Here is a 23,350-nt window from a genome sequence, read left to right as displayed (position 1 = left end):
CGACCAGGAGGTAGTTGTATAGCCCTTCTTTCCTACTTAGTATAGTGGATAGTATCTTCTCCTATCACGGGGAAGACCGGGGTTGAATTCCCCGACGGGCAGGTGGTATTTGTGAAAACAAACTTTTTGATGCTCAGTTTTTATTACAAATACAAAGAAAAATGGTCATGTTTCCACCCAGTCTCGAGCCGGGGACCTTTCGCGTGTTAGGCAAACGTGATAACCACTACACTATGGAAATTGTTGACATTTAACTTTTTCAATTTATATTTTTACTGTTTTGGAATTTAGTTATAGGTATATAGATGTTATATAATTATGCGTAGTTAAATGAAAAACAATGTGATAATGATTTTGTGAAATACATTTGAAGCTCTTACTCCTCACCATATCTTGAGATAGGAATGTGTATGTTTTAGTAGTTGTCAAACTCTCTTGTCATTAGTCATTTGGTCGTAAAAACTGAAGGTCCAAGGTCAAAGCCTGTCTACATCATTTCTCCGAAGCTGGTGGAAAGCTGAGATGAACATGTCAGTATCTTGTGCCTGCTTATTCTCAACACTATCTCTCTGTCAAATATAAGAGGCGGAGAGAACCTTTTCTACTAGTATAAAGACACTGGGAGTTTTCATATTTTCTACACACTGGGGGCTTATCATGACTTTTCGTATGTAAGCGTTTTTCCTGTGTCTTAAGAGCTCTTAATAAATCCTTGCAAGGAAAACTTCTTCATGAGATCGCAATTCTGATTTATTTGAACACGTAAAAGATTACACTTAATAAAGTAATCAAATAATGCCTTCAAAACACACGCTTAACTTAAACTTGTTAGCACTGCCGGAAATCAAACTCGTTGGCTGGCTTTTCCAGTTTTTGAGGGCAGGTTCCTCTCTACCCCCGACTAGGAAGAAGAAGTATAGCCCTTCTTTTCTTGTTAGTATAGTGGATAGTATCTCCTCCTGTCACGGGGAAGACCGGGGTTCGAGTACCCGACGGGGAGGTGGTCTTTATGAAAACAATCAATTGGATGCTCAGTTTTCATTGCAAATTTGAAGAAAATTGCCATGTTTCCACCCGGTCTCGAGCCGGGGACCTTTTGCGTGTGAGGCGAACGTGATAACCACTACACTATGGAAGCAGACTCTGAACTTCAACTTGTTAGCAATGATCTAAATAAGCCTAGCTGGCTGGCCTTTCCGGTTTTCATGGACAGGTTACCCTCTACACCCGACCAGGAGGTAGTTGTATAGGCCTTCTTTCCTAGTTAGTGTAGTGGATAGTATCTCCCCCTGTCACGGGGAAGACCGGGGTTGAATTCCCCGACGGGGAGGTGGTATTTGTGAAAACAATCTTTTCGATGCTCAGTTTTTATTACAAATACAAAGAAAATGGTCATGTTTCCACCCGGTCTCGAGCCAGGGACCTTTCGCGTGTGAGGCGAACGTGATAACCACTACACTATGTAAACAAATTCTGAACTTCAACTTGTTAATAATGCTCTAAATAATCCTAGCTGGCTTGATTTTCCAGTTTTCAATGACAGGTTCCCCTCTACCCCCGACCAGGGAGTAGTAGTATAGCCCTTCTTTCCTCGTTAGTATAGTGGATAGTATCTCCCCCTGTCACGGGGAAGACGGGGGTTCGATTCCCCGACGGGGAGGTGGTGTTTGTGAAAACAATCTTTTGGATTATCAGTTTTCATTGTAAATACAAAGAAAATGGTCATGTTTCCACCCGGTCTCGAACCAGGGACCTTTCGCGTGTAAGGCGAACGTGATAACCACTATATTATGGAAACAGAATTTGAGCTTAAACTTGTTAGCACTGCTGAAAATCAGCCTAGCTGGCTGGCTTTTCCAGTTTTCAAAGACAGGTTGCCTTCTAAACCCGACCAGGAGGTAGTTGTATAGCCCTTCTTTCCTAGTTAGTATAGTGGATAGTATCTCCCCCTATCACGGTGAAGACCGGGGTTGAATTCCCCGACGGGCAGGTGGTATTTGTGAAAACAAACTTTTTGATGCTCAGTTTTTATTATAAATACAAAGAAAAATGGTCATGTTTCCACCCAGTCTCGAGCCGGGGACCTTTCGCGTGTTAGGCGAACGTGATAACCACTACACTATGGAAACGGACTTTGAACTTCAACTTGTTAGCAATGCTCTAAATAAGCCTAGCTGGCTGGCTTTTCCAGTTTTCAAGGACAGGTTCCCCTCTACCCCCGACCAGTGAGTAGTAGTATAGCCCTTCTTTCCTTGTTAGTATAGCGGATAGTATCTCCCCCTGTCACGGGGAAGACCGGGGTTCGATTCCTCGACGAGGAGGTGGTGTTTGTGAAAACAATCTTTTCGATGCCCAGTTTTTATTGCAAATACAAAGAAAATGGTCATGTTTCCACCCGGTCTCGAGCCAGGGACCTTTCGCGTGTGAGGGAAACGTGATAACCACTACACTATGGAAACAGACTCTGAACTTCACCTTGTTAGCAATATTCTAAATCAGCCTAGCTGGCTGGCTTTTCCAGTTTTCGAGGACAGGTTCCCCTCTACCCCCGACTAGGAGGTAGTTGTATAGGCCTTCTTTCCTAGTTAGTGTAGTGGATGGTATCTCCCCCTTTCACGGGGAAGACCGGGGTTGAATTCCCCGACGGGTAGGTGGTATTTGTGAAAACAATCTTTTCGATGCTCAGTTTTTATTACAAATACAAAGAAAATGGTCATGTTTCCACCTGGTCTCGAGCCAGGGAGCTTTCGCGTGTGAGGCGAACGTGATAACCACTACACTATGGAAACAAATTCTGAACTTCAACTTGTTAATAATGCTCTAAATAAGCCTAGCTGGCTCGAATTTCCAGTTTTCAAGGACAGGTTCCCATCTACCCCCGACGAGGGAGTAGTAGTAGTATAGCCCTTCTTTCCTCGTTAGTATAGTGGATAGTATCCCCCCCTGTCATGGGGAAGACGGAGGTTCGATTCTCCGACGGAGAGGTTGTGTTTGTGAAAACAATCTTTTGGATGATCAGTTTTCATTGCAAATACAAAGAAAATGGTCATGTTTCCACCCGGTCTCGAGCCAGGGACCTTTCGCGTGTAAGGCGAACGTGATAACCACTACACTATGGAAACAGAATTTGAGCTTAAACTTGTTAGCACTGCTGAAGATCAGCCTAGCTGGCTGGCTTTTCCAGTTTTCAAAGACAGGTTGCCTTCTACACCCGACCAGGAGGTAGTTGTATAGCCCTTCTTTCCTAGTTAGTATAGTGGATAGTATCTCCCCCTGTCACGGGGAAGACCGGGGTTGAATTCCCCGACGGGCAGGTGGTATTTGTGAAAACAAACTTTTTGTTGCTCAATTTTTATTACAAATACAAAGAAAAATGGTCATGTTTCCACCCGGTCTCGAGCCAGGGACCTTTCGCGTGTTAGGCGAACGTGATGACCACTACACTATGGAAACACACGCTTAACTTAAACTTGTTAGCACTGCCGGAAATCAAACTAATGGCTCGCTTTTCCAGTTTTCAAGGACAGGTTCCCCTCTACCAGGAGGTAGTTTTCTTCGCAAATTTAAAGAAAATTGACATGTTACCACCCTGTCTGGAGCCAGGGAACTTTCGCCTGTGAAGCGAACGTGACAACCACTAGACTATGGAAACAGACTCTGAATTTGAACTTGTTAGCAATATTCTAAATCTGCCTAGCTGGCTGGCTTATCCAGTTTTCAAGGACAGGTTCCCCTCTACCCCCGATTAGGAGGTACTCGTATAGCCCTTCTTTCCTCATTAGTATAGTGGATAATATCTCCCCCTGTCACGGGGAAGACCGGGGTTCGAGTACCTGACGGGGAGGTGTTGTTTATGAAAACAATCAATTGGATGCTCAGTTTTCATTGCAAATTTGAAGAAAATTGCCATGTTTCCACCCGGTCTCGAGCCGGGGACCTTTTGCGTGTGAGGCGAACGTGATAACCACTACACTATGGAAGCAGACTCTGAACTTCAACTTGTTAGCAATGCTCTAAATAAGCCTAGCTGAATGGCCTTTCCGGTTTTCATGGACAGGTTAACCTCAACACCCGACCAGGAGGTAGTTGCATAGGCCTTCTTTCCTATTTAGTGTAGTGGATAGTATCTCCCCCTGTCACGGGGAAGACCGGGGTTGAATTCCCCGACTTGGAGGTGGTATTTGTGAAAACAATATTTTCGATGCTCAGTTTTTATTACAAATACAAAGAAAATGGTCATGTTTCCACCCGGTCTCGAGCCAGGGACCTTTTGCGTGTTAGGCGAACGTGATGACCACTACACTATGGAAACACACGCTTAACTTAAACTTGTTAGCACTGCCGGAAATCAAACTAATGGCTCGCTTTTCCAGTTTTCAAGGACAGGTTCCCCTCTACCAGGAGGTAGTTTTCTTCGCAAATTTAAAGAAAATTGACATGTTACCACCCTGTCTGGAGCCAGGGAACTTTCGCCTGTGAAGCGAACGTGATAACCACTAGACTATGGAAACAGACTCTGAATTTGAACTTGTTAGCAATATTCTAAATCTGCCTAGCTTGCTGGCTTATCCAGTTTTCAAGGACAGGTTCCCCTCTACCCCCGATTAGGAGGTACTCGTATAGCCCTTCTTTCCTCATTAGTATAGTGGATAATATCTCCCCCTGTCACGGGGAAGACCGGGGTTCGAGTACCTGACGGGGAGGTGTTGTTTATGAAAACAATCAATTGGATGCTCAGTTTTCATTGCAAATTTGAAGAAAATTGCCATGCTTCCACCCGGTCTCGAGCCGGGGACCTTTTGCGTGTGAGGCGAACGTGATAACCACTACACTATGGAAGCAGACTCTGAACTTCAACTTGTTAGCAATGCTCTAAATAAGCCTAGCTGAATGGCCTTTCCGGTTTTCATGGACAGGTTAACCTCAACACCCGACCAGGAGGTAGTTGCATAGGCCTTCTTTCCTAGTTAGTGTAGTGGATAGTATCTCCCCCTGTCACGGGGAAGACCGGGGTTGAATTCCCCGACTTGGAGGTGGTATTTGTGAAAACAATATTTTCGATGCTCAGTTTTTATTACAAATACAAAGAAAATGGTCATGTTTCCACCCGGTCTCGAGCCAGGGACCTTTTGCGTGTGAGGATAATGTGATAACCACTACACTATGGAAACAAATTCTGAACTTCAACTTGTTAATAATGCTCTAAATAAGCCTAGCTAGCTCGATTTTCCAGTTTTCAAGGACAGGTTCCCCTCTACCCCCGACCAGGGAGTAGTAGTATAGCCCTTCTTTCCTCATTAGTATAGTGGATAGTATCCCTCCCTGTCACGGGGAAGACGGGGGTTCGATTCCCCGACGGGGAGGTGGTGTTTGTGAAAACAATCTTTTGGATGATCAGTTTTCATTGCAAATACAAAGAAAATGGTCATGTTTCCACCCAGTCTCGAGCCAGGGACCTTTCGCGTGTAAGGTGAATGTGATAACCACTACACTATGGAAACAGAATTTGAGCTTAAACTTGTTAGCACTGCTGAAAATCAGCCTAGCTGGCTGGCTTTTCCAGTTTTCAAAGACAGGTTGCCTTCTACACCTGACCAGGAGGTAGTTGTATAGCCCTTCTTTCCTAGTTAGTATAGTGGATAGTATCTCCCCCTGTCACGGGGAAGACCGCGGTTGAATTCCCCGACGGGCAGGTGGTATTTCTGAAAACAAACTTTTTGATGCTCAGTTTTTATTACAAATACAAAGAAAAATGGTCATGTTTCCACCCGGTCTCGAGCCGGGGACCTTTCGCGTGTTAGGCGAACGTGATAACCACTACACTATGGAAACACACGCTTAACTTAAACTTGTTAGCACTGCCGGAAATCAAACTAGCTGGCTGGCTTTTCCAGTTTTCGAGGACAGGTTCCCCTCTACACCCGACCCATAGGTAGTTGTATAGCCCTTCTTTCCTAGTTAGTATAGTGGATAGTATCTCCCCCTGTCACGGGGAAGACCGGGGTTGAATTCCCCGACGGGCAGGTGGTATTTGTGAAAACAAACTTTTTGTTGCTCAGTTTTTATTACAAATACAAAGAAAAATGGTCATGTTTCCACCCGGTCTCGAGCCAGGGACCTTTCGCGTGTTAGGCGAACGTGATGACCACTACACTATGGAAACACACGCTTAACTTAAACTTGTTAGCACTGCCGGAAATCAAACTAATGGCTCGCTTTTCCAGTTTTCAAGGACAGGTTCCCCTCTACCAGGAGGTAGTTTTCTTCGCAAATTTAAAGAAAATTGACATGTTACCACCCTGTCTGGAGCCAGGGAACTTTCGCCTGTGAAGCGAACGTGATAACCACTAGACTATGGAAACAGACTCTGATTTTGAACTTGTTAGCAATATTCTAAATCTGCCTAGCTGGCTGGCTTATCCAGTTTTCAAGGACAGGTTTCCCTCTACCCCCGATTAGGAGGTACTCGTATAGCCCTTCTTTCCTCATTAGTATAGTGGATAATATCTCCCCCTGTCACGGGGAAGACCGGGGTTCGAGTACCCGACGGGGAGGTGTTGTTTATGAAAACAATCAATTGGATGCTCAGTTTTCATTGCAAATTTGAAGAAAATTGCCATGTTTCCACCCGGTCTCGAGCCGGGGACCTTTTGCGTGTGAGGCGAACGTGATAACCACTACACTATGGAAGCAGACTCTGAACTTCAACTTGTTAGCAATGCTCTAAATAAGCCTAGCTGAATGGCCTTTCCGGTTTTCATGGACAGGTTAACCTCAACACCCGACCAGGAGGTAGTTGCATAGGCCTTCTTTCCTAGTTAGTGTAGTGGATAGTATCTCCCCCTGTCACGGGGAAGACCGGGGTTGAATTCCCCGACGGGGAGGTGGTATTTGTGAAAACAATATTTTCGATGCTCAGTTTTTATTACAAATACAAAGAAAATGGTCATGTTTCCACCCGGTCTCGAGCCAGGGACCTTTTGCGTGTGAGGCGAACGTGATAACCACTACACTATGGAAACAAATTCTGAACTTCAACTTGTTAATAATGCTCTAAATAAGCCTAGCTAGCTCGATTTTCCAGTTTTCAAGGACAGGTTCCCCTCTACCCCCGACCAGGGAGTAGTAGTATAGCCCTTCTTTCCTCATTAGTATAGTGGATAGTATCCCTCACTGTCACGGGGAAGACGGGGGTTCGATTCCCCGACGGGGAGGTGGTGTTTGTGAAAACAATCTTTTGGATGATCAGTTTTCATTGCAAATACAAAGAAAATGGTCATGTTTCCACCCAGTCTCGAGCCAGGGACCTTTCGCGTGTAAGGTGAATGTGATAACCACTACACTATGGAAACAGAATTTGAGCTTAAACTTGTTAGCACTGCTGAAAATCAGCCTAGCTGGCTGGCTTTTCCAGTTTTCAAAGACAGGTTGCCTTCTACACCCGACCAGGAGGTAGTTGTATAGCCCTTCTTTCCTAGTTAGTATAGTGGATAGTATCTCCCCCTGTCACGGGGAAGACCGCGGTTGAATTCCCCGACGGGCAGGTGGTATTTGTGAAAACAAACTTTTTGATGCTCAGTTTTTATTACAAATACAAAGAAAAATGGTCATGTTTCCACCCGGTCTCAAGCCGGGGACCTTTCGCGTGTTAGGCGAACGTGATAACCACTACACTATGGAAACACACGCTTAACTTAAACTTGTTAGCACTGCCGGAAATCAAACTAGCTGGCTGGCTTTTCCAGTTTTCGAGGACAGGTTCCCCTCTTCACCCGACCCATAGGTAGTTGTATAGCCCTTCTTTCCTAGTTAATATAGTGGATAGTATCTCCCCCTGTCACGGGGAAGACCGGGGTTGAATTCCCCGACGGGGAGGTGGTATTTGTGAAAACAATCTTTTCGATGCTCAGTTTTTATTACAAATTCAAAGAAAATAGTCATGTTTCCACCCGGTCTCGAGCCAGGGACCTTTCGCGTGTGAAGCGAACGTGATAACCACTACACTATGGAAACAGACTTTGAACTTCAACTTGTTAGCAATGCTCTAAATAAGCCTAGCTTGCTGGCTTTTCCAGTTTTCAAGGACAGGTTCCCCTCTACCCCCGACCAGTGAGTAGTAGTATAGCCCTTCTTTCCTTGTAAGTATAGCGAATAGTATCTCCCCCTGTCACGGGGAAGACCGGGGTTCGATTCCCCGACGGGGAGGTGGTGTTTGTGAAAACAATCTTTTCGATGCCCAGTTTTTATTGCAAATACAAAGAGAATGGTCATGTTTCCACCCGGTCTCGAGCCACGGACCTTTCGCGTGTGAGGGAAACGTGATAACCACTACACTATGGAAACAGACTCTGAACTTCACCTTGTTAGAAATATTCTAAATCAGCCTAGCTGGCTGGCTTTTCCAGTTTTCGAGGACAGGTTCCCCTCTACCCCCGACCAGGAGGTAGTTGTATAGGCCTTCTTTCCTAGTTAGTGTAGTGGATGGTATCTCCCCCTGTCACGGGGAAGACCGGGGTTGAATTCCCCGACGGGTAGGTGGTATTTGTGAAAACAATCTTTTCGATGCTCAGTTTTTATTACAAATACAAAGAAAATGGTCATGTTTCCACCCGGTCTCGAGCCAGGGAGCTTTCGCGTGTTAGGCGAACGTGATAACCACTACACTATGGAAACACACGCTTAACTTAAACTTGTTAGCACTGCCGGAAATCAAACTAATGGCTCGCTTTTCCAGTTTTCAAGGACAGGTTCCCCTCTACCAGGAGGTAGTTTTCTTCGCAAATTTAAAGAAAATTGACATGTTACCACCCTGTCTGGAGCCAGAGACCTTTCGCCTGTGAAGCGAACGTGATAACCACTAGAGTATGGAAACAGACTCTGAATTTGAACTTGTTAGCAATATTCTAAATCTGCCTAGCTGGCTGGCTTATCCAGTTTTCAAGGACAGGTTCCCCTCTACCCCCGATTAGGAGGTACTCGTATAGCCCTTCTTTCCTCATTAGTATAGTGGATAATATCTCCCCCTGTCACGGGGAAGACCGGGGTTCGAGTACCCGACGGGGAGGTGGTGTTTATGAAAACAATCAATTGGATGCTCAGTTTTCATTGCAAATTTGAAGAAAATTGCCATGTTTCCACCCAGTCTCGAGCCAGGGACCTTTTGCGTGTGAGGCGAACGTGATAACCACTACACTATGGAAGCAGACTCTGAACTTCAACTTGTTAGCAATGCTCTAAATAAGCCTAGCTGAATGGCCTTTCCGGTTTTCATGGACAGGTTACCCTCTACACTCGACCAGGAGGTAGTTGTATAGGCCTTCTTTCCTAGTTAGTGTAGTGGATAGTATCTCCCCCTGTCACGGGGAAGACCGGGGTTGAATTCCCCGACGGGGAGGTGGTATTTGTGAAAACAATATTTTCGATGCTCAGTTTTTATTACAAATACAAAGAAAATGGTCATGTTTCCACCCGGTCTCGAGCCAGGGACCTTTCGCGTGTGAGGCGAACGTGATAACCACTACACTATGGAAACAAATTCTGAACTTCAACTTGTTAATAATGCTCTAAATAAGCCTAGCTGGCTTGATTTTCCAGTTTTCAAGGACAGGTTCCCCTCTACCCCCAACCAGGTAGTAGTAGTATAGCCCTTCTTTCCTCGTTAGTATAGTGGATAGTATCTCCCCCTGTCACGGGGAAGACGGGGGTTCGATTCCCCGACGGGGAGGTGGTGTTTGTGAAAGCAATCTTTTGGATGATCAGTTTTCATTGTAAATACAAAGAAAATGGTCATGTTTCCACCCGGTCTCGAGCCAGGGACCTTTCGCGTGTAAGGCGAACGTGATAACCACTACATTATGGAAACAGAATTTGAGCTTAAACTTGTTAGCACTGCTGAAAATCAGCCTAGCTGGCTGGCTTTTCCAGTTTTCAAAGACAGGTTGCCTTCTAAACCCGACCAGGAGGTAGTTGTATAGCCCTTCTTTCCTAGTTAGTATAGTGGATAGTATCTCCCCCTATCACGGGGAAGACCGGGGTTGAATTCCCCGACGGGCAGGTGGTATTTGTGAAAACAAACTTTTTGATGCTCAGTTTTTATTATAAATACAAAGAAAAATGGTCATGTTTCCACCCGGTCTCGAGCCGGGGACCTTTCGCGTGTTAGGCGAACGTGATAACCACTACACTATGGAAACACACGCTTAACTTAAACTTGTTAGCACTGCCGGAAATCAAACTAGCTGGCTGGCTTTTCCAGTTTTCGAGGACAGGTTCCCCTCTACACCCGACCCATAGGTAGTTGTATAGCCCTTCTTTCCTAGTTAATATAGTGGATAGTATCTCCCCCTGTCACGGGGAAGACCGGGGTTGAATTCCCCGACGGGGAGGTGGTATTTGTGAAAACAATCTTTTCGATGCTCAGTTTTTATTACAAATTCAAAGAAAATGGTCATGTTTCCACCCGGTCTCGAGCCAGGGACCTTTCGCGTGTGAAGCTAACGTGATAACCACTACACTATGGAAACAGACTTTGAACTTCAACTTGTTAGCAATGCTCTAAATAAGCCTAGCTTGCTGGCTTTTCCAGTTTTCAAGGACAGGTTCCCCTCTACCCCCGACCAGTGAGTAGTAGTATAGCCCTTCTTTCCTTGTAAGTATAGCGAATAGTATCTCCCCCTGTCACGGGGAAGACCGGGGTTCGATTCCCCGACGGGGAGGTGGTGTTTGTGAAAACAATCTTTTCGATGCCCAGTTTTTATTGCAAATACAAAGAAAATGGTCATGTTTCCACCCGGTCTCGAGCCACGGACCTTTCGCGTGTGAGGGAAACGTGATAACCACTACACTATGGAAACAGACTCTGAACTTCACCTTGTTAGCAATATTCTAAATCAGCTTAGCTGGCTGGCTTTTCCAGTTTTCGAGGACAGGTTCCCCTCTACCCCCGACCAGGAGGTAGTTGTATAGGCCTTCTTTCCTAGTTAGTGTAGTGGATGGTATCTCCCCCTGTCACGGGGAAGACCGGGGTTGAATTCCCCGACGGGTAGGTGGTATTTGTGAAAACAATCTTTTCGATGCTCAGTTTTTATTACAAATACAAAGAAAATGGTCATGTTTCCACCCGGTCTCGAGCCAGGGAGCTTTCGCGTGTGAGGCGAACGTGATAACCACTACACTATGGAAACAAATTCTGAACTTCAAATTGTTAATAATGCTCTAAATAAGCCTAGCTGGCTCGATTTTCCAGTTTTCAAGGACAGGTTCCCCTCTACCCCCGACCAGTGAGTAGTAGTATAGCCCTTCTTTCCTTGTAAGTATAGCGAATAGTATCTCCCCCTGTCACGGGGAAGACCGGGGTTCGATTCCCCGACGGGGAGGTGGTGTTTGTGAAAACAATCTTTTCGATGCCCAGTTTTTATTGCAAATACAAAGAAAATGGTCATGTTTCCACCCGGTCTCGAGCCAAGGACCTTTCGCGTGTAAGGCGAACGTGATAACCACTACACTATGGAAACAGAATTTGAGCTTAAACTTGTTAGCACTGCTGAAGATCAGCCTAGCTGGCTGGCTTTTCCAGTTTTCAAAGACAGGTTGCCTTCTACACCCGACCAGGAGGTAGTTGTATAGCCCTTCTTTCCTAGTTAGTATAGTGGATAGTATCTCCCCCTGTCACGGGGAAGACCGGGGTTGAATTCCCCGACGGGCAGGTGGTATTTGTGAAAACAAACTTTTTGATGCTCAGTTTTTATTACAAATACAAAGAAAAATGGTCATGTTTCCACCCGGTCTCGAGCCAGGGACCTTTCGCGTGTTAGGCGAACGTGATAACCACTACACTATGGAAACACACGCTTAACTTAAACTTGTTAGCACTGCCGGAAATCAAACTAATGGCTCGCTTTTCCAGTTTTCAAGGACAGGTTCCCCTCTACCAGGAGGTAGTTTTCTTCGCAAATTTAAAGAAAATTGACATGTTACCACCCTGTCTGGAGCCAGGGACCTTTCGCCTGTGAAGCGAACGTGATAACCACTAGACTATGGAAACAGACTCTGAATTTTAACTTGTTAGCAATATTCTAAATCTGCCTAGCTGGCTGGCTTATCCAGTTTTCAAGGACAGGTTCCCCTCTACCCCCGATTAGGAGGTACTCGTATAGCCCTTCTTTCCTCATTAGTATAGTGGATAATATCTCCCCCTGTCACGGGGAAGACCGGGGTTCGAGTACCCGACGGGGAGGTGGTGTTTATGAAAACAATCAATTGGATGCTCAGTTTTCATTGCAAATTTGAAGAAAATTGCCATGTTTCCACCCAGTCTCGAGCCAGGGACCTTTTGCGTGTGAGGCAAACGTGATAACCACTACACTATGGAAGCAGACTCTGAACTTCAACTTGTTAGCAATGCTCTAAATAAGCCTAGCTGAATGGCCTTTCCGGTTTTCATGGACAGGTTACCCTCTACACTCGACCAGGAGGTAGTTGTATAGGCCTTCTTTCCTAGTTAGTGTAGTGGATAGTATCTCCCCCTGTCACGGGGAAGACCGGGGTTGAATTCCCCGACGGGGAGGTGGTATTTGTGAAAACAATATTTTCGATGCTCAGTTTTTATTACAAATACAAAGAAAATGGTCATGTTTCCACCCGGTCTCGAGCCAGGGATCTTTCGCGTGTGAGGCGAACGTGATAACCACTACACTATGGAAACAAATTCTGATCTTCAACTTGTTAATAATGCTCTAAATAAGCCTAGCTGGCTTGATTTTCCAGTTTTCAAGGACAGGTTCCCCTCTACCCCCGACCAGGTCGTAGTAGTATAGCCCTTCTTTCCTCGTTAGTATAGTGGATAGTATCTCCCCCTGTCACGGGGAAGACGGGGGTTCGATTCCCCGACGGGGAGGTGGTGTTTGTGAAAGCAATCTTTTGGATGATCAGTTTTCATTGTAAATACAAAGAAAATGGTCATGTTTCCACCCGGTCTCGAGCCAGGGACCTTTCGCGTGTAAGGCGAACGTGATAACCACTACATTATGGAAACAGAATTTGAGCTTAAACTTGTTAGCACTGCTGAAAATCAGCCTAGCTGGCTGGCTTTTCCAGTTTTCAAAGACAGGTTGCCTTCTAAACCCGACCAGGAGGTAGTTGTATAGCCCTTCTTTCCTAGTTAGTATAGTGGATAGTATCTCCCCCTATCACGGGGAAGACCGGGGTTGAATTCCCCGACGGGCAGGTGGTATTTGTGAAAACAAACTTTTTGATGCTCAGTTTTTATTATAAATACAAAGAAAAATGGTCATGTTTCCACCCGGTCTCGAGCCGGGGACCTTTCGCGTGTTAGGCGAACGTGATAACCACTACACTATGGAAACACACGCTTAACTTAAACTTGTTAGCACTGCCGGAAATCAAACTAGCTGGCTGGCTTTTCCAGTTTTCGAGGACAGGTTCCCCTCTACACCCGACCCATAGGTAGTTGTATAGCCCTTCTTTCCTAGTTAATATAGTGGATAGTATCTCCCCCTGTCACGGGGAAGACCGGGGTTGAATTCCCCGACGGGGAGGTGGTATTTGTGAAAACAATCTTTTCGATGCTCAGTTTTTATTACAAATTCAAAGAAAATGGTCATGTTTCCACCCGGTCTCGAGCCAGGGACCTTTCGCGTGTGAAGCGAACGTGATAACCACTACACTATGGAAACGGACTTTGAACTTCAACTTGTTAGCAATGCTCTAAATAAGCCTAGCTGGCTGGCTTTTCCAGTTTTCAAGGACAGGTTCCCCTCTACCCCCGACCAGTGAGTAGTAGTATAGCCCTTCTTTCCTTGTTAGTATAGCGGATAGTATCTCCCCCTGTCACGGGGAAGACCGGGGTTCGATTCCCCGACGGGGAGGTGGTGTTTGTGAAAACAATCTTTTCGATGCCCAGTTTTTATTGCAAATACAAAGAAAATGGTCATGTTTCCACCCGGTCTCGAGCCACGGACCTTTCGCGTGTGAGGGAAACGTGATAACCACTACACTATGGAAACAGACTCTGAAGTTCACCTTGTTAGCAATATTCTAAATCAGCCTAGCTGGCTGGCTTTTCCAGTTTTCGAGGACAGGTTCCCCTCTACCCCCGACCAGGAGGTAGTTGTATAGGCCTTCTTTCCTAGTTAGTGTAGTGGATGGTATCTCCCCCTGTCACGGGGAAGACCGGGGTTGAATTCCCCGACGGGTAGGTGGTATTTGTGAAAACAATCTTTTCGATGCTCAGTTTTTATTACAAATACAAAGAAAATGGTCATGTTTCCACCCGGTCTCGAGCCAGGGAGCTTTCGCGTGTGAGGCGAACGTGATAACCACTACACTATGGAAACAAATTCTGAACTTCAAATTGTTAATAATGCTCTAAATAAGCCTAGCTGGCTCGATTTTCCAGTTTTCAAGGACAGGTTCCCCTCTACCCCCGACCAGTGAGTAGTAGTATAGCCCTTCTTTCCTTGTAAGTATAGCGAATAGTATCTCCCCCTGTCACGGGGAAGACCGGGGTTCGATTCCCCGACGGGGAGGTGGTGTTTGTGAAAACAATCTTTTCGATGCCCAGTTTTTATTGCAAATACAAAGAAAATGGTCATGTTTCCACCCGGTCTCGAGCCAAGGACCTTTCGCGTGTAAGGCGAACGTGATAACCACTACACTATGGAAACAGAATTTGAGCTTAAACTTGTTAGCACTGCTGAAGATCAGCCTAGCTGGCTGGCTTTTCCAGTTTTCAAAGACAGGTTGCCTTCTACACCCGACCAGGAGGTAGTTGTATAGCCCTTCTTTCCTAGTTAGTATAGTGGATAGTATCTCCCCCTGTCACGGGGAAGACCGGGGTTGAATTCCCCGACGGGCAGGTGGTATTTGTGAAAACAAACTTTTTGATGCTCAGTTTTTATTACAAATACAAAGAAAAATGGGTGGTATTTGTGAAAACAAACTTTTTGATGCTCAGTTTTTATTACAAATACAAAGAAAAATGGTCATGTTTCCACCCGGTCTCGAGCCAGGGACCTTTCGCGTGTTAGGCGAACGTGATAACCACTACACTATGGAAACACACGCTTAACTTAAACTTGTTAGCACTGCCGGAAATCAAACTAATGGCTCGCTTTTCCAGTTTTCAAGGACAGGTTCCCCTCTACCAGGAGGTAGTTTTCTTCGCAAATTTAAAGAAAATTGACATGTTACCACCCTGTCTGGAGCCAGGGACCTTTCGCCTGTGAAGCGAACGTGATAACCACTAGACTATGGAAACAGACTCTGAATTTGAACTTGTTAGCAATATTCTAAATCTGCCTAGCTGGCTGGCTTATCCAGTTTTCAAGGACAGGTTCCCCTCTACCCCCGATTAGGAGGTACTCGTATAGCCCTTCTTTCCTCATTAGTATAGTGGATAATATCTCCCCCTGTCACGGGGAAGACCGGGGTTCGAGTACCCGACGGGGAGGTGGTGTTTATGAAAACAATCAATTGGATGCTCAGTTTTCATTGCAAATTTGAAGAAAATTGCCATGTTTCCACCCAGTCTCGAGCCAGTGACCTTTTGCGTGTGAGGCGAACGTGATAACAACTACACTATGGAAGCAGACTCTGAACTTCAACTTGTTAGCAATGCTCTAAATAAGCCTAGCTGAATGGCCTTTCCGGTTTTCATGGACAGGTTACCCTCTACACTCGACCAGGAGGTAGTTGTATAGGCCTTCTTTCCTAGTTAGTGTAGTGGATAGTATCTCCCCCTGTCACGGGGAAGACCGGGGTTGAATTCCCCGACGGGGAGGTGGTATTTGTGAAAACAATATTTTCGATGCTCAGTTTTTATTACAAATACAAAGAAAATGGTCATGTTTCCACCCGGTCTCGAGCCAGGGACCTTTCGCGTGTGAGGCGAACGTGATAACCACTACACTATGGAAACAAATTCTGATCTTCAACTTGTTAATAATGCTCTAAATAAGCCTAGCTGGCTTGATTTTCCAGTTTTCAAGGACAGGTTCCCCTCTACCACCGACCAGGTAGTAGTAGTATAGCCCTTCTTTCCTCGTTAGTATAGTGGATAGTATCTCCCCCTGTCACGGGGAAGACGGGGGTTCGATTCCCCGACGGGGAGGTGGTGTTTGTGAAAGCAATCTTTTGGATGATCAGTTTTCATTGTAAATACAAAGAAAATGGTCATGTTTCCACCCGGTCTCGAGCCAGGGACCTTTCGCGTGTAAGGCGAACGTGATAACCACTACATTATGGAAACAGAATTTGAGCTTAAACTTGTTAGCACTGCTGAAAATCAGCCTAGCTGGCTGGCTTTTCCAGTTTTCAAAGACAGGTTGCCTTCTAAACCCGACCAGGAGGTAGTTGTATAGCCCTTCTTTCCTAGTTAGTATAGTGGATAGTATCTCCCCCTATCACGGGGAAGACCGGGGTTGAATTCCCCGACGGGCAGGTGGTATTTGTGAAAACAAACTTTTTGATGCTCAGTTTTTATTATAAATACAAAGAAAAATGGTCATGTTTCCACCCGGTCTCGAGCCGGAGACCTTTCGCGTGTTAGGCGAACGTGATAACCACTACACTATGGAAACACACGCTTAACTTAAACTTGTTAGCACTGCCGGAAATCAAACTAGCTGGCTGGCTTTTCCAGTTTTCGAGGACAGGTTCCCCTCTACACCCGACCCATAGGTAGTTGTATAGCCCTTCTTTCCTAGTTAATATAGTGGATAGTATCTCCCCCTGTCACGGGGAAGACCGGGGTTGAATTCCCCGACGGGGAGGTGGTATTTGTGAAAACAATCTTTTCGATGCTCAGTTTTTATTACAAATTCAAAGAAAATGGTCATGTTTCCACCCGGTCTCGAGCCAGGGACCTTTCGCGTGTGAAGCGAACGTGATAACCACTACACTATGGAAACGGACTTTGAACTTCAACTTGTTAGCAATGCTCTAAATAAGCCTAGCTGGCTGGCTTTTCCAGTTTTCAAGGACAGGTTCCCCTCTACCCCCGACCAGTGAGTAGTAGTATAGCCCTTCTTTCCTTGTTAGTATAGCGGATAGTATCTCCCCCTGTCACGGGGAAGACCGGGGTTCGATTCCCCGACGGGGAAGTGGTGTTTGTGAAAACAATCTTTTCGATGCCCAGTTTTTATTGCAAATACAAAGAAAATGGTCACGTTTCCACCCGGTCTCGAGCCACGGACCTTTCGCGTGTGAGGGAAACGTGATAACCACTACACTATGGAAACAGACTCTGAATTTCACCTTGTTAGCAATATTCTAAATCAGCCTAGCTGGCTGGCTTTTCCAGTTTTCGAGGACAGGTTCCCCTCTACCCCCGACCAGGAGGTAGTTGTATAGGCCTTCTTTCCTAGTTAGTGTAGTGGATGGTATCTCCCCCTGTCACGGGGAAGACTGGGGTTGAATTCCCCGACGGGTAGGTGGTATTTGTGAAAACAATCTTTTCGATGCTCAGTTTTTATTACAAATACAAAGAAAATGGTCATGTTTCCACCCGGTCTCGAGCCAGGGAGCTTTCGCGTGTGAGGCGAACGTGATAACCACTACACTATGGAAACAAATTCTGAACTTCAAATTGTTAATAATGCTCTAAATAAGCCTAGCTGGCTCGATTTTCCAGTTTTCAAGGACAGGTTCCCCTCTACCCCCGACCAGGGAGTAGTAGTATATCCCTTCTTTCCTCGTTAGTATAGTGGATAGTATCCCCCCCTGTCATGGGGAAGACGGAGGTTCGATTCCCAGACGGGGAGGTGGTGTTTGTGAAAACAATCTTTTGGATGATCAGTTTTCATTGCAAATACAAAGAAAATGGTCATGTTTCCACCCGGTCTCGAGCCAGGGACCTTTCGCGTGTAAGGCGAACGTGATAACCACTACACTATGGAAACAGAATTTGAGCTTAAACTTGTTAGCACTGCTGAAGATCAGCCTAGCTGGCTGGCTTTTCCAGTTTTCAAAGACAGGTTGCCTTCTACACCCGACCAGGAGGTAGTTGTATAGCCCTTCTTTCCTAGTTAGTATAGTGGATAGTATCTCCCCCTGTCACGGGGAAGACCGGGGTTGAATTCCGCGACGGGCAGGTGGTATTTGTGAAAACAAACTTTTTGATGCTCAGTTTTTATTACAAATACAAAGAAAAATGGTCATGTTTCCACCCGGTCTCGAGCCAGGGACCTTTCGCGTGTTAGGCGAACGTGATAACCACTACACTATGGAAACACACGCTTAACTTAAACTTGTTAGCACTGCCGGAAATCAAACTAATGGCTCGCTTTTCCAGTTTTCAAGGACAGGTTCCCCTCTACCAGGAGGTAGTTTTCTTCGCAAATTTAAAGAAAATTGACATGTTACCACCCTGTCTGGAGCCAGGGACCTTTCGCCTGTGAAGCGAACGTGATAACCACTAGACTATGGAAGCAGACTCTGAATTTGAACTTGTTAGCAATATTCTAAATCTGCCTAGCTGGCTGGCTTATCCAGTTTTCAAGGACAGGTTCCCCTCTACCCCCGATTAGGAGGTACTCGTATAGCCCTTCTTTCCTCATTAGTATAGTGGATAATATCTCCCCCTGTCACGGGGAAGACCGGGGTTCGAGTACCCGACGGGGAGGTGGTGTTTATGAAAACAATCAATTGGAAGCTCAGTTTTCATTGCAAATTTGAAGAAAATTGCCATGTTTCCACCCAGTCTCGAGCCAGGGACCTTTTGCGTGTGAGGCGAACGTGATAACCACTACACTATGGAAGCAGACTCTGAACTTCAACTTGTTAGCAATGCTCTAAATAAGCCTAGCTGAATGGCCTTTCCGGTTTTCATGGACAGGTTACCCTCTACACTCGACCAGGAGGTAGTTGTATAGGCCTTCTTTCCTAGTTAGTGTAGTGGATAGTATCTCCCCCTGTCACGGGGAAGACCGGGGTTGAATTCCCCGACGGGGAGGTGGTATTTGTGAAAACAATATTTTCGATGCTCAGTTTTTATTACAAATACAAAGAAAATGGTCATGTTTCCACCCGGTCTCGAGCCAGGGACCTTTCGCGTGTGAGGCGAACGTGATAACCACTACACTATGGAAACAAATTCTGAACTTCAACTTGTTAATAATGCTCTAAATAAGCCTAGCTGGCTTGATTTTCCAGTTTTCAAGGACAGGTTCCCCTCTACCCCCGACCAGGTAGTAGTAGTATAGCCCTTCTTTCCTCGTTAGTATAGTGGATAGTATCTCCCCCTGTCACGGGGAAGACGGGGGTTCGATTCCCCGACGGGGAGGTGGTGTTTGTGAAAGCAATCTTTTGGATGATCAGTTTTCATTGTAAATACAAAGAAAATGGTCATGTTTCCACCCGGTCTCGAGCCAGGGACCTTTCGCGTGTAAGGCGAACGTGATAACCACTACATTATGAAAACAGAATTTGAGCTTAAACTTGTTAGCACTGCTGAAAATCAGCCTAGCTGGCTGGCTTTTCCAGTTTTCAAAGACAGGTTGCCTTCTAAACCCGACCAGGAGGTAGTTGTATAGCCCTTCTTTCCTAGTTAGTATAGTGGATAGTATCTCCCCCTATCACGGGGAAGACCGGGGTTGAATTCCCCGACGGGCAGGTGGTATTTGTGAAAACAAACTTTTTGATGCTCAGTTTTTATTATAAATACAAAAAAAAATGGTCATGTTTCCACCCGGTCTCAAGCCGGGGACCTTTCGCGTGTTAGGCGAACGTGATAACCACTACACTATGGAAACACACGCTTAACTTAAACTTGTTAGCACTGCCGGAAATCAAACTAGCTGGCTGGCTTTTCCAGTTTTCGAGGACAGGTTCCCCTCTACACCCGACCCATAGGTAGTTGTATAGCCCTTCTTTCCTAGTTAATATAGTGGATAGTATCTCCCCCTGTCACGGGGAAGACCGGGGTTGAATTCCCCGACGGGGAGGTGGTATTTGTGAAAACAATCTTTTCGATGCTCAGTTTTTATTACAAATTCAAAGAAAATGGTCATGTTTCCACCCGGTCTCGAGCCAGGGACCTTTCGCGTGTGAAGCGAACGTGATAACCACTACACTATGGAAACGGACTTTGAACTTCAACTTGTTAGCAATGCTCTAAATAAGCCTAGCTGGCTGGCTTTTCCAGTTTTCAAGGACAGGTTCCCCTCTACCCCCGACCAGTGAGTAGTAGTATAGCCCTTCTTTCCTTGTTAGTATAGCGGATAGTATCTCCTACTGTCACGGGGAAGACCGGGGTTCGATTCCCCGACGAGGAGGTGGTGTTTGTGAAAACAATCTTTTCGATGCCCAGTTTTTATTGCAAATACAAAGAAAATGGTCATGTTTCCACCCGGTCTCGAGCCAGGGACCTTTCGCGTGTGAGGGAAACGTGATAACCACTACACTATGGAAACAGACTCTGAACTTCACCTTGTTAGCAATATTCTAAATCAGCCTAGCTGGCTGGCTTTTCCAGTTTTCGGGGACAGGTTCCCCTCTACCCCCGACTAGGAGGTAGTTGTATAGGCCTTCTTTCCTAGTTAGTGTAGTGGATGGTATCTCCCCCTTTCACGGGGAAGACCGGGGTTGAATTCCCCGACGGGTAGGTGGTATTTGTGAAAACAATCTTTTCGATGCTCAGTTTTTATTACAAATACAAAGAAAATGGTCATGTTTCCACCCGGTCTCGAGCCAGGGAGCTTTCGCGTGTGAGGCGAACGTGATAACCACTACACTATGGAAACAAATTCTGAACTTCAACTTGTTAATAATGCTCTAAATAAGCCTAGCTAGCTCGATTTTCCAGTTTTCAAGGACAGGTTCCCCTCTACCCCGACCAGGGAGTAGTAGTATAGCCCTTCTTTCCTCATTAGTATAGTGGATAGTATCCCTCCCTGTCACGGGGAAGACGGGGGTTCGATTCCCCGACGGGGAGGTGGTGTTTGTGAAAACAATCTTTTGGATGATCAGTTTTCATTGCAAATACAAAGAAAATGGTCATGTTTCCACCCAGTCTCGAGCCAGGGACCTTTCGCGTGTAAGGTGAATGTGATAACCACTACACTATGGAAACAGAATTTGAGCTTAAACTTGTTAGCACTGCTGAAAATCAGCCTAGCTGGCTGGCTTTTCCAGTTTTCAAAGACAGGTTGCCTTCTACACCTGACCAGGAGGTAGTTGTATAGCCCTTCTTTCCTAGTTAGTATAGTGGATAGTATCTCCCCCTGTCACGGGGAAGACCGCGGTTGAATTCCCCGACGGGCAGGTGGTATTTCTGAAAACAAACTTTTTGATGCTCAGTTTTTATTACAAATACAAAGAAAAATGGTCATGTTTCCACCCGGTCTCGAGCCGGGGACCTTTCGCGTGTTAGGCGAACGTGATAACCACTACACTATGGAAACACACGCTTAACTTAAACTTGTTAGCACTGCCGGAAATCAAACTAGCTGGCTGGCTTTTCCAGTTTTCGAGGACAGGTTCCCCTCTACACCCGACCCATAGGTAGTTGTATAGCCCTTCTTTCCTAGTTAGTATAGTGGATAGTATCTCCCCCTGTCACGGGGAAGACCGGGGTTGAATTCCCCGACGGGCAGGTGGTATTTGTGAAAACAAACTTTTTGTTGCTCAGTTTTTATTACAAATACAAAGAAAAATGGTCATGTTTCCACCCGGTCTCGAGCCAGGGACCTTTCGCGTGTTAGGCGAACGTGATGACCACTACACTATGGAAACAAACACTTAACTTAAACTTGTTAGCACTGCCGGAAATCAAACTAATGGCTCGCTTTTCCAGTTTTCAAGGACAGGTTCCCCTCTACCAGGAGGTAGTTTTCTTCGCAAATTTAAAGAAAATTGACATGTTACCACCCTGTCTGGAGCCAGGGAACTTTCGCCTGTGAAGCGAACGTGATAACCACTAGACTATGGAAACAGACTCTGAATTTGAACTTGTTAGCAATATTCTAAATCTGCCTAGCTGGCTGGCTTATCCAGTTTTCAAGGACAGGTTCCCCTCTACCCCCGATTAGGAGGTACTCGTATAGCCTTTCTTTCCTCATTAGTATAGTGGATAATATCTCCCCCTGTCACGGGGAAGACCGGGGTTCGAGTACCCGACGGGGAGGTGTTGTTTATGAAAACAATCAATTGGATGCTCAGTTTTCATTGCAAATTTGAAGAAAATTGCCATGTTTCCACCCGGTCTCGAGCCGGGGACCTTTTGCGTGTGAGGCGAACGTGATAACCACTACACTATGGAAGCAGACTCTGAACTTCAACTTGTTAGCAATGCTCTAAATAAGCCTAGCTGAATGGCCTTTCCGGTTTTCATGGACAGGTTAACCTCAACACCCGACCAGGAGGTAGTTGCATAGGCCTTCTTTCCTAGTTAGTGTAGTGGATAGTATCTCCCCCTGTCACGGGGAAGACCGGGGTTGAATTCCCCGACGGGGAGGTGGTATTTGTGAAAACAATATTTTCGATGCTCAGTTTTTATTACAAATACAAAGAAAATGGTCATGTTTCCACCCGGTCTCGAGCCAGGGACCTTTTGCGTGTGAGGCGAACGTGATAACCACTACACTATGGAAACAAATTCTGAACTTCAACTTGTTAATAATGCTCTAAATAAGCCTAGCTAGCTCGATTTTCCAGTTTTCAAGGACAGGTTCCCCTCTACCCCCGACCAGGGAGTAGTAGTCTAGCCCTTCTTTCCTCATTAGTATAGTGGATAGTATCCCTCCCTGTCACGGGGAAGACGGGGGTTCGATTCCCCGACGGGGAGGTGGTGTTTGTGAAAACAATCTTTTGGATGATCAGTTTTCATTGCAAATACAAAGAAAATGGTCATGTTTCCACCCAGTCTCGAGCCAGGGACCTTTCGCGTGTAAGGTGAATGTGATAACCACTACACTATGGAAACAGAATTTGAGCTTAAACTTGTTAGCACTGCTGAAAATCAGCCTAGCTGGCTGGCTTTTCCAGTTTTCAAAGACAGGTTGCCTTCTACACCTGACCAGGAGGTAGTTGTATAGCCCTTCTTTCCTAGTTAGTATAGTGGATAGTATCTCCCCCTGTCACGGGGAAGACCGCGGTTGAATTCCCCGACGGGCAGGTGGTATTTCTGTAAACAAACTTTTTGATGCTCAGTTTTTATTACAAATACAAAGAAAAATGGTCATGTTTCCACCCGGTCTCGAGCCGGGGACCTTTCGCGTGTTAGGCGAACGTGATAACCACTACACTATGGAAACACACGCTTAACTTAAACTTGTTAGCACTGCCGGAAATCAAACTAGCTGGCTGGCTTTTCCAGTTTTCGAGGACAGGTTCC

The 23,350-nt window shown here is 45.7% G+C and overlaps 42 non-coding genes across 42 annotated transcripts; all 42 read right to left on the bottom strand.

Moving 5' to 3' along the window:
- Positions 1–1,725: 1,725 nt before the first annotated feature.
- trnav-uac (transfer RNA valine (anticodon UAC)) lies at positions 1,726–1,798 on the bottom strand. Its single transcript has one exon. It is a non-coding gene; the product is annotated as a tRNA-Val (tRNA).
- A 258-nt stretch (positions 1,799–2,056) lies between these two features.
- Positions 2,057–2,129, bottom strand: trnav-aac (transfer RNA valine (anticodon AAC)). Its single transcript has one exon. It is a non-coding gene; the product is annotated as a tRNA-Val (tRNA).
- Positions 2,130–2,716: 587 nt separating this feature from the next.
- Positions 2,717–2,789, bottom strand: trnav-cac (transfer RNA valine (anticodon CAC)). Its single transcript has one exon. It is a non-coding gene; the product is annotated as a tRNA-Val (tRNA).
- Positions 2,790–3,049: 260 nt separating this feature from the next.
- On the bottom strand, positions 3,050–3,122 carry trnav-uac (transfer RNA valine (anticodon UAC)). The gene has a single exon. It is a non-coding gene; the product is annotated as a tRNA-Val (tRNA).
- A 258-nt stretch (positions 3,123–3,380) lies between these two features.
- Positions 3,381–3,453, bottom strand: trnav-aac (transfer RNA valine (anticodon AAC)). Its single transcript has one exon. It is a non-coding gene; the product is annotated as a tRNA-Val (tRNA).
- A 786-nt stretch (positions 3,454–4,239) lies between these two features.
- On the bottom strand, positions 4,240–4,312 carry trnav-aac (transfer RNA valine (anticodon AAC)). Its single transcript has one exon. It is a non-coding gene; the product is annotated as a tRNA-Val (tRNA).
- A 456-nt stretch (positions 4,313–4,768) lies between these two features.
- trnav-cac (transfer RNA valine (anticodon CAC)) lies at positions 4,769–4,841 on the bottom strand. The gene has a single exon. It is a non-coding gene; the product is annotated as a tRNA-Val (tRNA).
- Positions 4,842–5,759: 918 nt separating this feature from the next.
- Positions 5,760–5,832, bottom strand: trnav-aac (transfer RNA valine (anticodon AAC)). Its single transcript has one exon. It is a non-coding gene; the product is annotated as a tRNA-Val (tRNA).
- Positions 5,833–6,090: 258 nt separating this feature from the next.
- trnav-aac (transfer RNA valine (anticodon AAC)) lies at positions 6,091–6,163 on the bottom strand. The gene has a single exon. It is a non-coding gene; the product is annotated as a tRNA-Val (tRNA).
- A 786-nt stretch (positions 6,164–6,949) lies between these two features.
- trnav-cac (transfer RNA valine (anticodon CAC)) lies at positions 6,950–7,022 on the bottom strand. The gene has a single exon. It is a non-coding gene; the product is annotated as a tRNA-Val (tRNA).
- A 588-nt stretch (positions 7,023–7,610) lies between these two features.
- On the bottom strand, positions 7,611–7,683 carry trnav-aac (transfer RNA valine (anticodon AAC)). Its single transcript has one exon. It is a non-coding gene; the product is annotated as a tRNA-Val (tRNA).
- Positions 7,684–7,940: 257 nt separating this feature from the next.
- trnav-cac (transfer RNA valine (anticodon CAC)) lies at positions 7,941–8,013 on the bottom strand. Its single transcript has one exon. It is a non-coding gene; the product is annotated as a tRNA-Val (tRNA).
- A 587-nt stretch (positions 8,014–8,600) lies between these two features.
- On the bottom strand, positions 8,601–8,673 carry trnav-aac (transfer RNA valine (anticodon AAC)). The gene has a single exon. It is a non-coding gene; the product is annotated as a tRNA-Val (tRNA).
- A 786-nt stretch (positions 8,674–9,459) lies between these two features.
- Positions 9,460–9,532, bottom strand: trnav-cac (transfer RNA valine (anticodon CAC)). Its single transcript has one exon. It is a non-coding gene; the product is annotated as a tRNA-Val (tRNA).
- Positions 9,533–9,789: 257 nt separating this feature from the next.
- trnav-uac (transfer RNA valine (anticodon UAC)) lies at positions 9,790–9,862 on the bottom strand. The gene has a single exon. It is a non-coding gene; the product is annotated as a tRNA-Val (tRNA).
- Positions 9,863–10,120: 258 nt separating this feature from the next.
- On the bottom strand, positions 10,121–10,193 carry trnav-aac (transfer RNA valine (anticodon AAC)). Its single transcript has one exon. It is a non-coding gene; the product is annotated as a tRNA-Val (tRNA).
- A 917-nt stretch (positions 10,194–11,110) lies between these two features.
- trnav-cac (transfer RNA valine (anticodon CAC)) lies at positions 11,111–11,183 on the bottom strand. Its single transcript has one exon. It is a non-coding gene; the product is annotated as a tRNA-Val (tRNA).
- Positions 11,184–11,440: 257 nt separating this feature from the next.
- Positions 11,441–11,513, bottom strand: trnav-uac (transfer RNA valine (anticodon UAC)). Its single transcript has one exon. It is a non-coding gene; the product is annotated as a tRNA-Val (tRNA).
- A 258-nt stretch (positions 11,514–11,771) lies between these two features.
- trnav-aac (transfer RNA valine (anticodon AAC)) lies at positions 11,772–11,844 on the bottom strand. Its single transcript has one exon. It is a non-coding gene; the product is annotated as a tRNA-Val (tRNA).
- Positions 11,845–12,630: 786 nt separating this feature from the next.
- trnav-cac (transfer RNA valine (anticodon CAC)) lies at positions 12,631–12,703 on the bottom strand. The gene has a single exon. It is a non-coding gene; the product is annotated as a tRNA-Val (tRNA).
- A 257-nt stretch (positions 12,704–12,960) lies between these two features.
- On the bottom strand, positions 12,961–13,033 carry trnav-uac (transfer RNA valine (anticodon UAC)). Its single transcript has one exon. It is a non-coding gene; the product is annotated as a tRNA-Val (tRNA).
- Positions 13,034–13,291: 258 nt separating this feature from the next.
- Positions 13,292–13,364, bottom strand: trnav-aac (transfer RNA valine (anticodon AAC)). The gene has a single exon. It is a non-coding gene; the product is annotated as a tRNA-Val (tRNA).
- Positions 13,365–13,621: 257 nt separating this feature from the next.
- trnav-cac (transfer RNA valine (anticodon CAC)) lies at positions 13,622–13,694 on the bottom strand. Its single transcript has one exon. It is a non-coding gene; the product is annotated as a tRNA-Val (tRNA).
- Positions 13,695–14,281: 587 nt separating this feature from the next.
- On the bottom strand, positions 14,282–14,354 carry trnav-cac (transfer RNA valine (anticodon CAC)). Its single transcript has one exon. It is a non-coding gene; the product is annotated as a tRNA-Val (tRNA).
- A 257-nt stretch (positions 14,355–14,611) lies between these two features.
- Positions 14,612–14,684, bottom strand: trnav-uac (transfer RNA valine (anticodon UAC)). The gene has a single exon. It is a non-coding gene; the product is annotated as a tRNA-Val (tRNA).
- Positions 14,685–15,005: 321 nt separating this feature from the next.
- On the bottom strand, positions 15,006–15,078 carry trnav-aac (transfer RNA valine (anticodon AAC)). Its single transcript has one exon. It is a non-coding gene; the product is annotated as a tRNA-Val (tRNA).
- Positions 15,079–15,864: 786 nt separating this feature from the next.
- trnav-cac (transfer RNA valine (anticodon CAC)) lies at positions 15,865–15,937 on the bottom strand. The gene has a single exon. It is a non-coding gene; the product is annotated as a tRNA-Val (tRNA).
- A 257-nt stretch (positions 15,938–16,194) lies between these two features.
- On the bottom strand, positions 16,195–16,267 carry trnav-uac (transfer RNA valine (anticodon UAC)). The gene has a single exon. It is a non-coding gene; the product is annotated as a tRNA-Val (tRNA).
- Positions 16,268–16,525: 258 nt separating this feature from the next.
- trnav-aac (transfer RNA valine (anticodon AAC)) lies at positions 16,526–16,598 on the bottom strand. Its single transcript has one exon. It is a non-coding gene; the product is annotated as a tRNA-Val (tRNA).
- A 257-nt stretch (positions 16,599–16,855) lies between these two features.
- On the bottom strand, positions 16,856–16,928 carry trnav-cac (transfer RNA valine (anticodon CAC)). The gene has a single exon. It is a non-coding gene; the product is annotated as a tRNA-Val (tRNA).
- A 587-nt stretch (positions 16,929–17,515) lies between these two features.
- trnav-cac (transfer RNA valine (anticodon CAC)) lies at positions 17,516–17,588 on the bottom strand. The gene has a single exon. It is a non-coding gene; the product is annotated as a tRNA-Val (tRNA).
- Positions 17,589–17,845: 257 nt separating this feature from the next.
- On the bottom strand, positions 17,846–17,918 carry trnav-uac (transfer RNA valine (anticodon UAC)). The gene has a single exon. It is a non-coding gene; the product is annotated as a tRNA-Val (tRNA).
- Positions 17,919–18,176: 258 nt separating this feature from the next.
- On the bottom strand, positions 18,177–18,249 carry trnav-aac (transfer RNA valine (anticodon AAC)). The gene has a single exon. It is a non-coding gene; the product is annotated as a tRNA-Val (tRNA).
- A 786-nt stretch (positions 18,250–19,035) lies between these two features.
- trnav-cac (transfer RNA valine (anticodon CAC)) lies at positions 19,036–19,108 on the bottom strand. Its single transcript has one exon. It is a non-coding gene; the product is annotated as a tRNA-Val (tRNA).
- A 257-nt stretch (positions 19,109–19,365) lies between these two features.
- Positions 19,366–19,438, bottom strand: trnav-uac (transfer RNA valine (anticodon UAC)). The gene has a single exon. It is a non-coding gene; the product is annotated as a tRNA-Val (tRNA).
- A 258-nt stretch (positions 19,439–19,696) lies between these two features.
- Positions 19,697–19,769, bottom strand: trnav-aac (transfer RNA valine (anticodon AAC)). The gene has a single exon. It is a non-coding gene; the product is annotated as a tRNA-Val (tRNA).
- A 257-nt stretch (positions 19,770–20,026) lies between these two features.
- On the bottom strand, positions 20,027–20,099 carry trnav-cac (transfer RNA valine (anticodon CAC)). Its single transcript has one exon. It is a non-coding gene; the product is annotated as a tRNA-Val (tRNA).
- Positions 20,100–20,686: 587 nt separating this feature from the next.
- trnav-cac (transfer RNA valine (anticodon CAC)) lies at positions 20,687–20,759 on the bottom strand. Its single transcript has one exon. It is a non-coding gene; the product is annotated as a tRNA-Val (tRNA).
- Positions 20,760–21,346: 587 nt separating this feature from the next.
- Positions 21,347–21,419, bottom strand: trnav-aac (transfer RNA valine (anticodon AAC)). Its single transcript has one exon. It is a non-coding gene; the product is annotated as a tRNA-Val (tRNA).
- A 258-nt stretch (positions 21,420–21,677) lies between these two features.
- On the bottom strand, positions 21,678–21,750 carry trnav-aac (transfer RNA valine (anticodon AAC)). Its single transcript has one exon. It is a non-coding gene; the product is annotated as a tRNA-Val (tRNA).
- Positions 21,751–22,536: 786 nt separating this feature from the next.
- trnav-cac (transfer RNA valine (anticodon CAC)) lies at positions 22,537–22,609 on the bottom strand. The gene has a single exon. It is a non-coding gene; the product is annotated as a tRNA-Val (tRNA).
- Positions 22,610–23,197: 588 nt separating this feature from the next.
- Positions 23,198–23,270, bottom strand: trnav-aac (transfer RNA valine (anticodon AAC)). The gene has a single exon. It is a non-coding gene; the product is annotated as a tRNA-Val (tRNA).
- Positions 23,271–23,350: the final 80 nt, after the last annotated feature.

This window comes from Vanacampus margaritifer, chromosome 4 (assembly GCF_051991255.1).
Source record: "Vanacampus margaritifer isolate UIUO_Vmar chromosome 4, RoL_Vmar_1.0, whole genome shotgun sequence".
NCBI lineage: Eukaryota > Metazoa > Chordata > Actinopteri > Syngnathiformes > Syngnathidae > Vanacampus > Vanacampus margaritifer.
The sequence above is the reverse complement of the archived record's forward strand: the minus strand, read 5'-3'. Positions and strand labels throughout refer to the sequence as shown.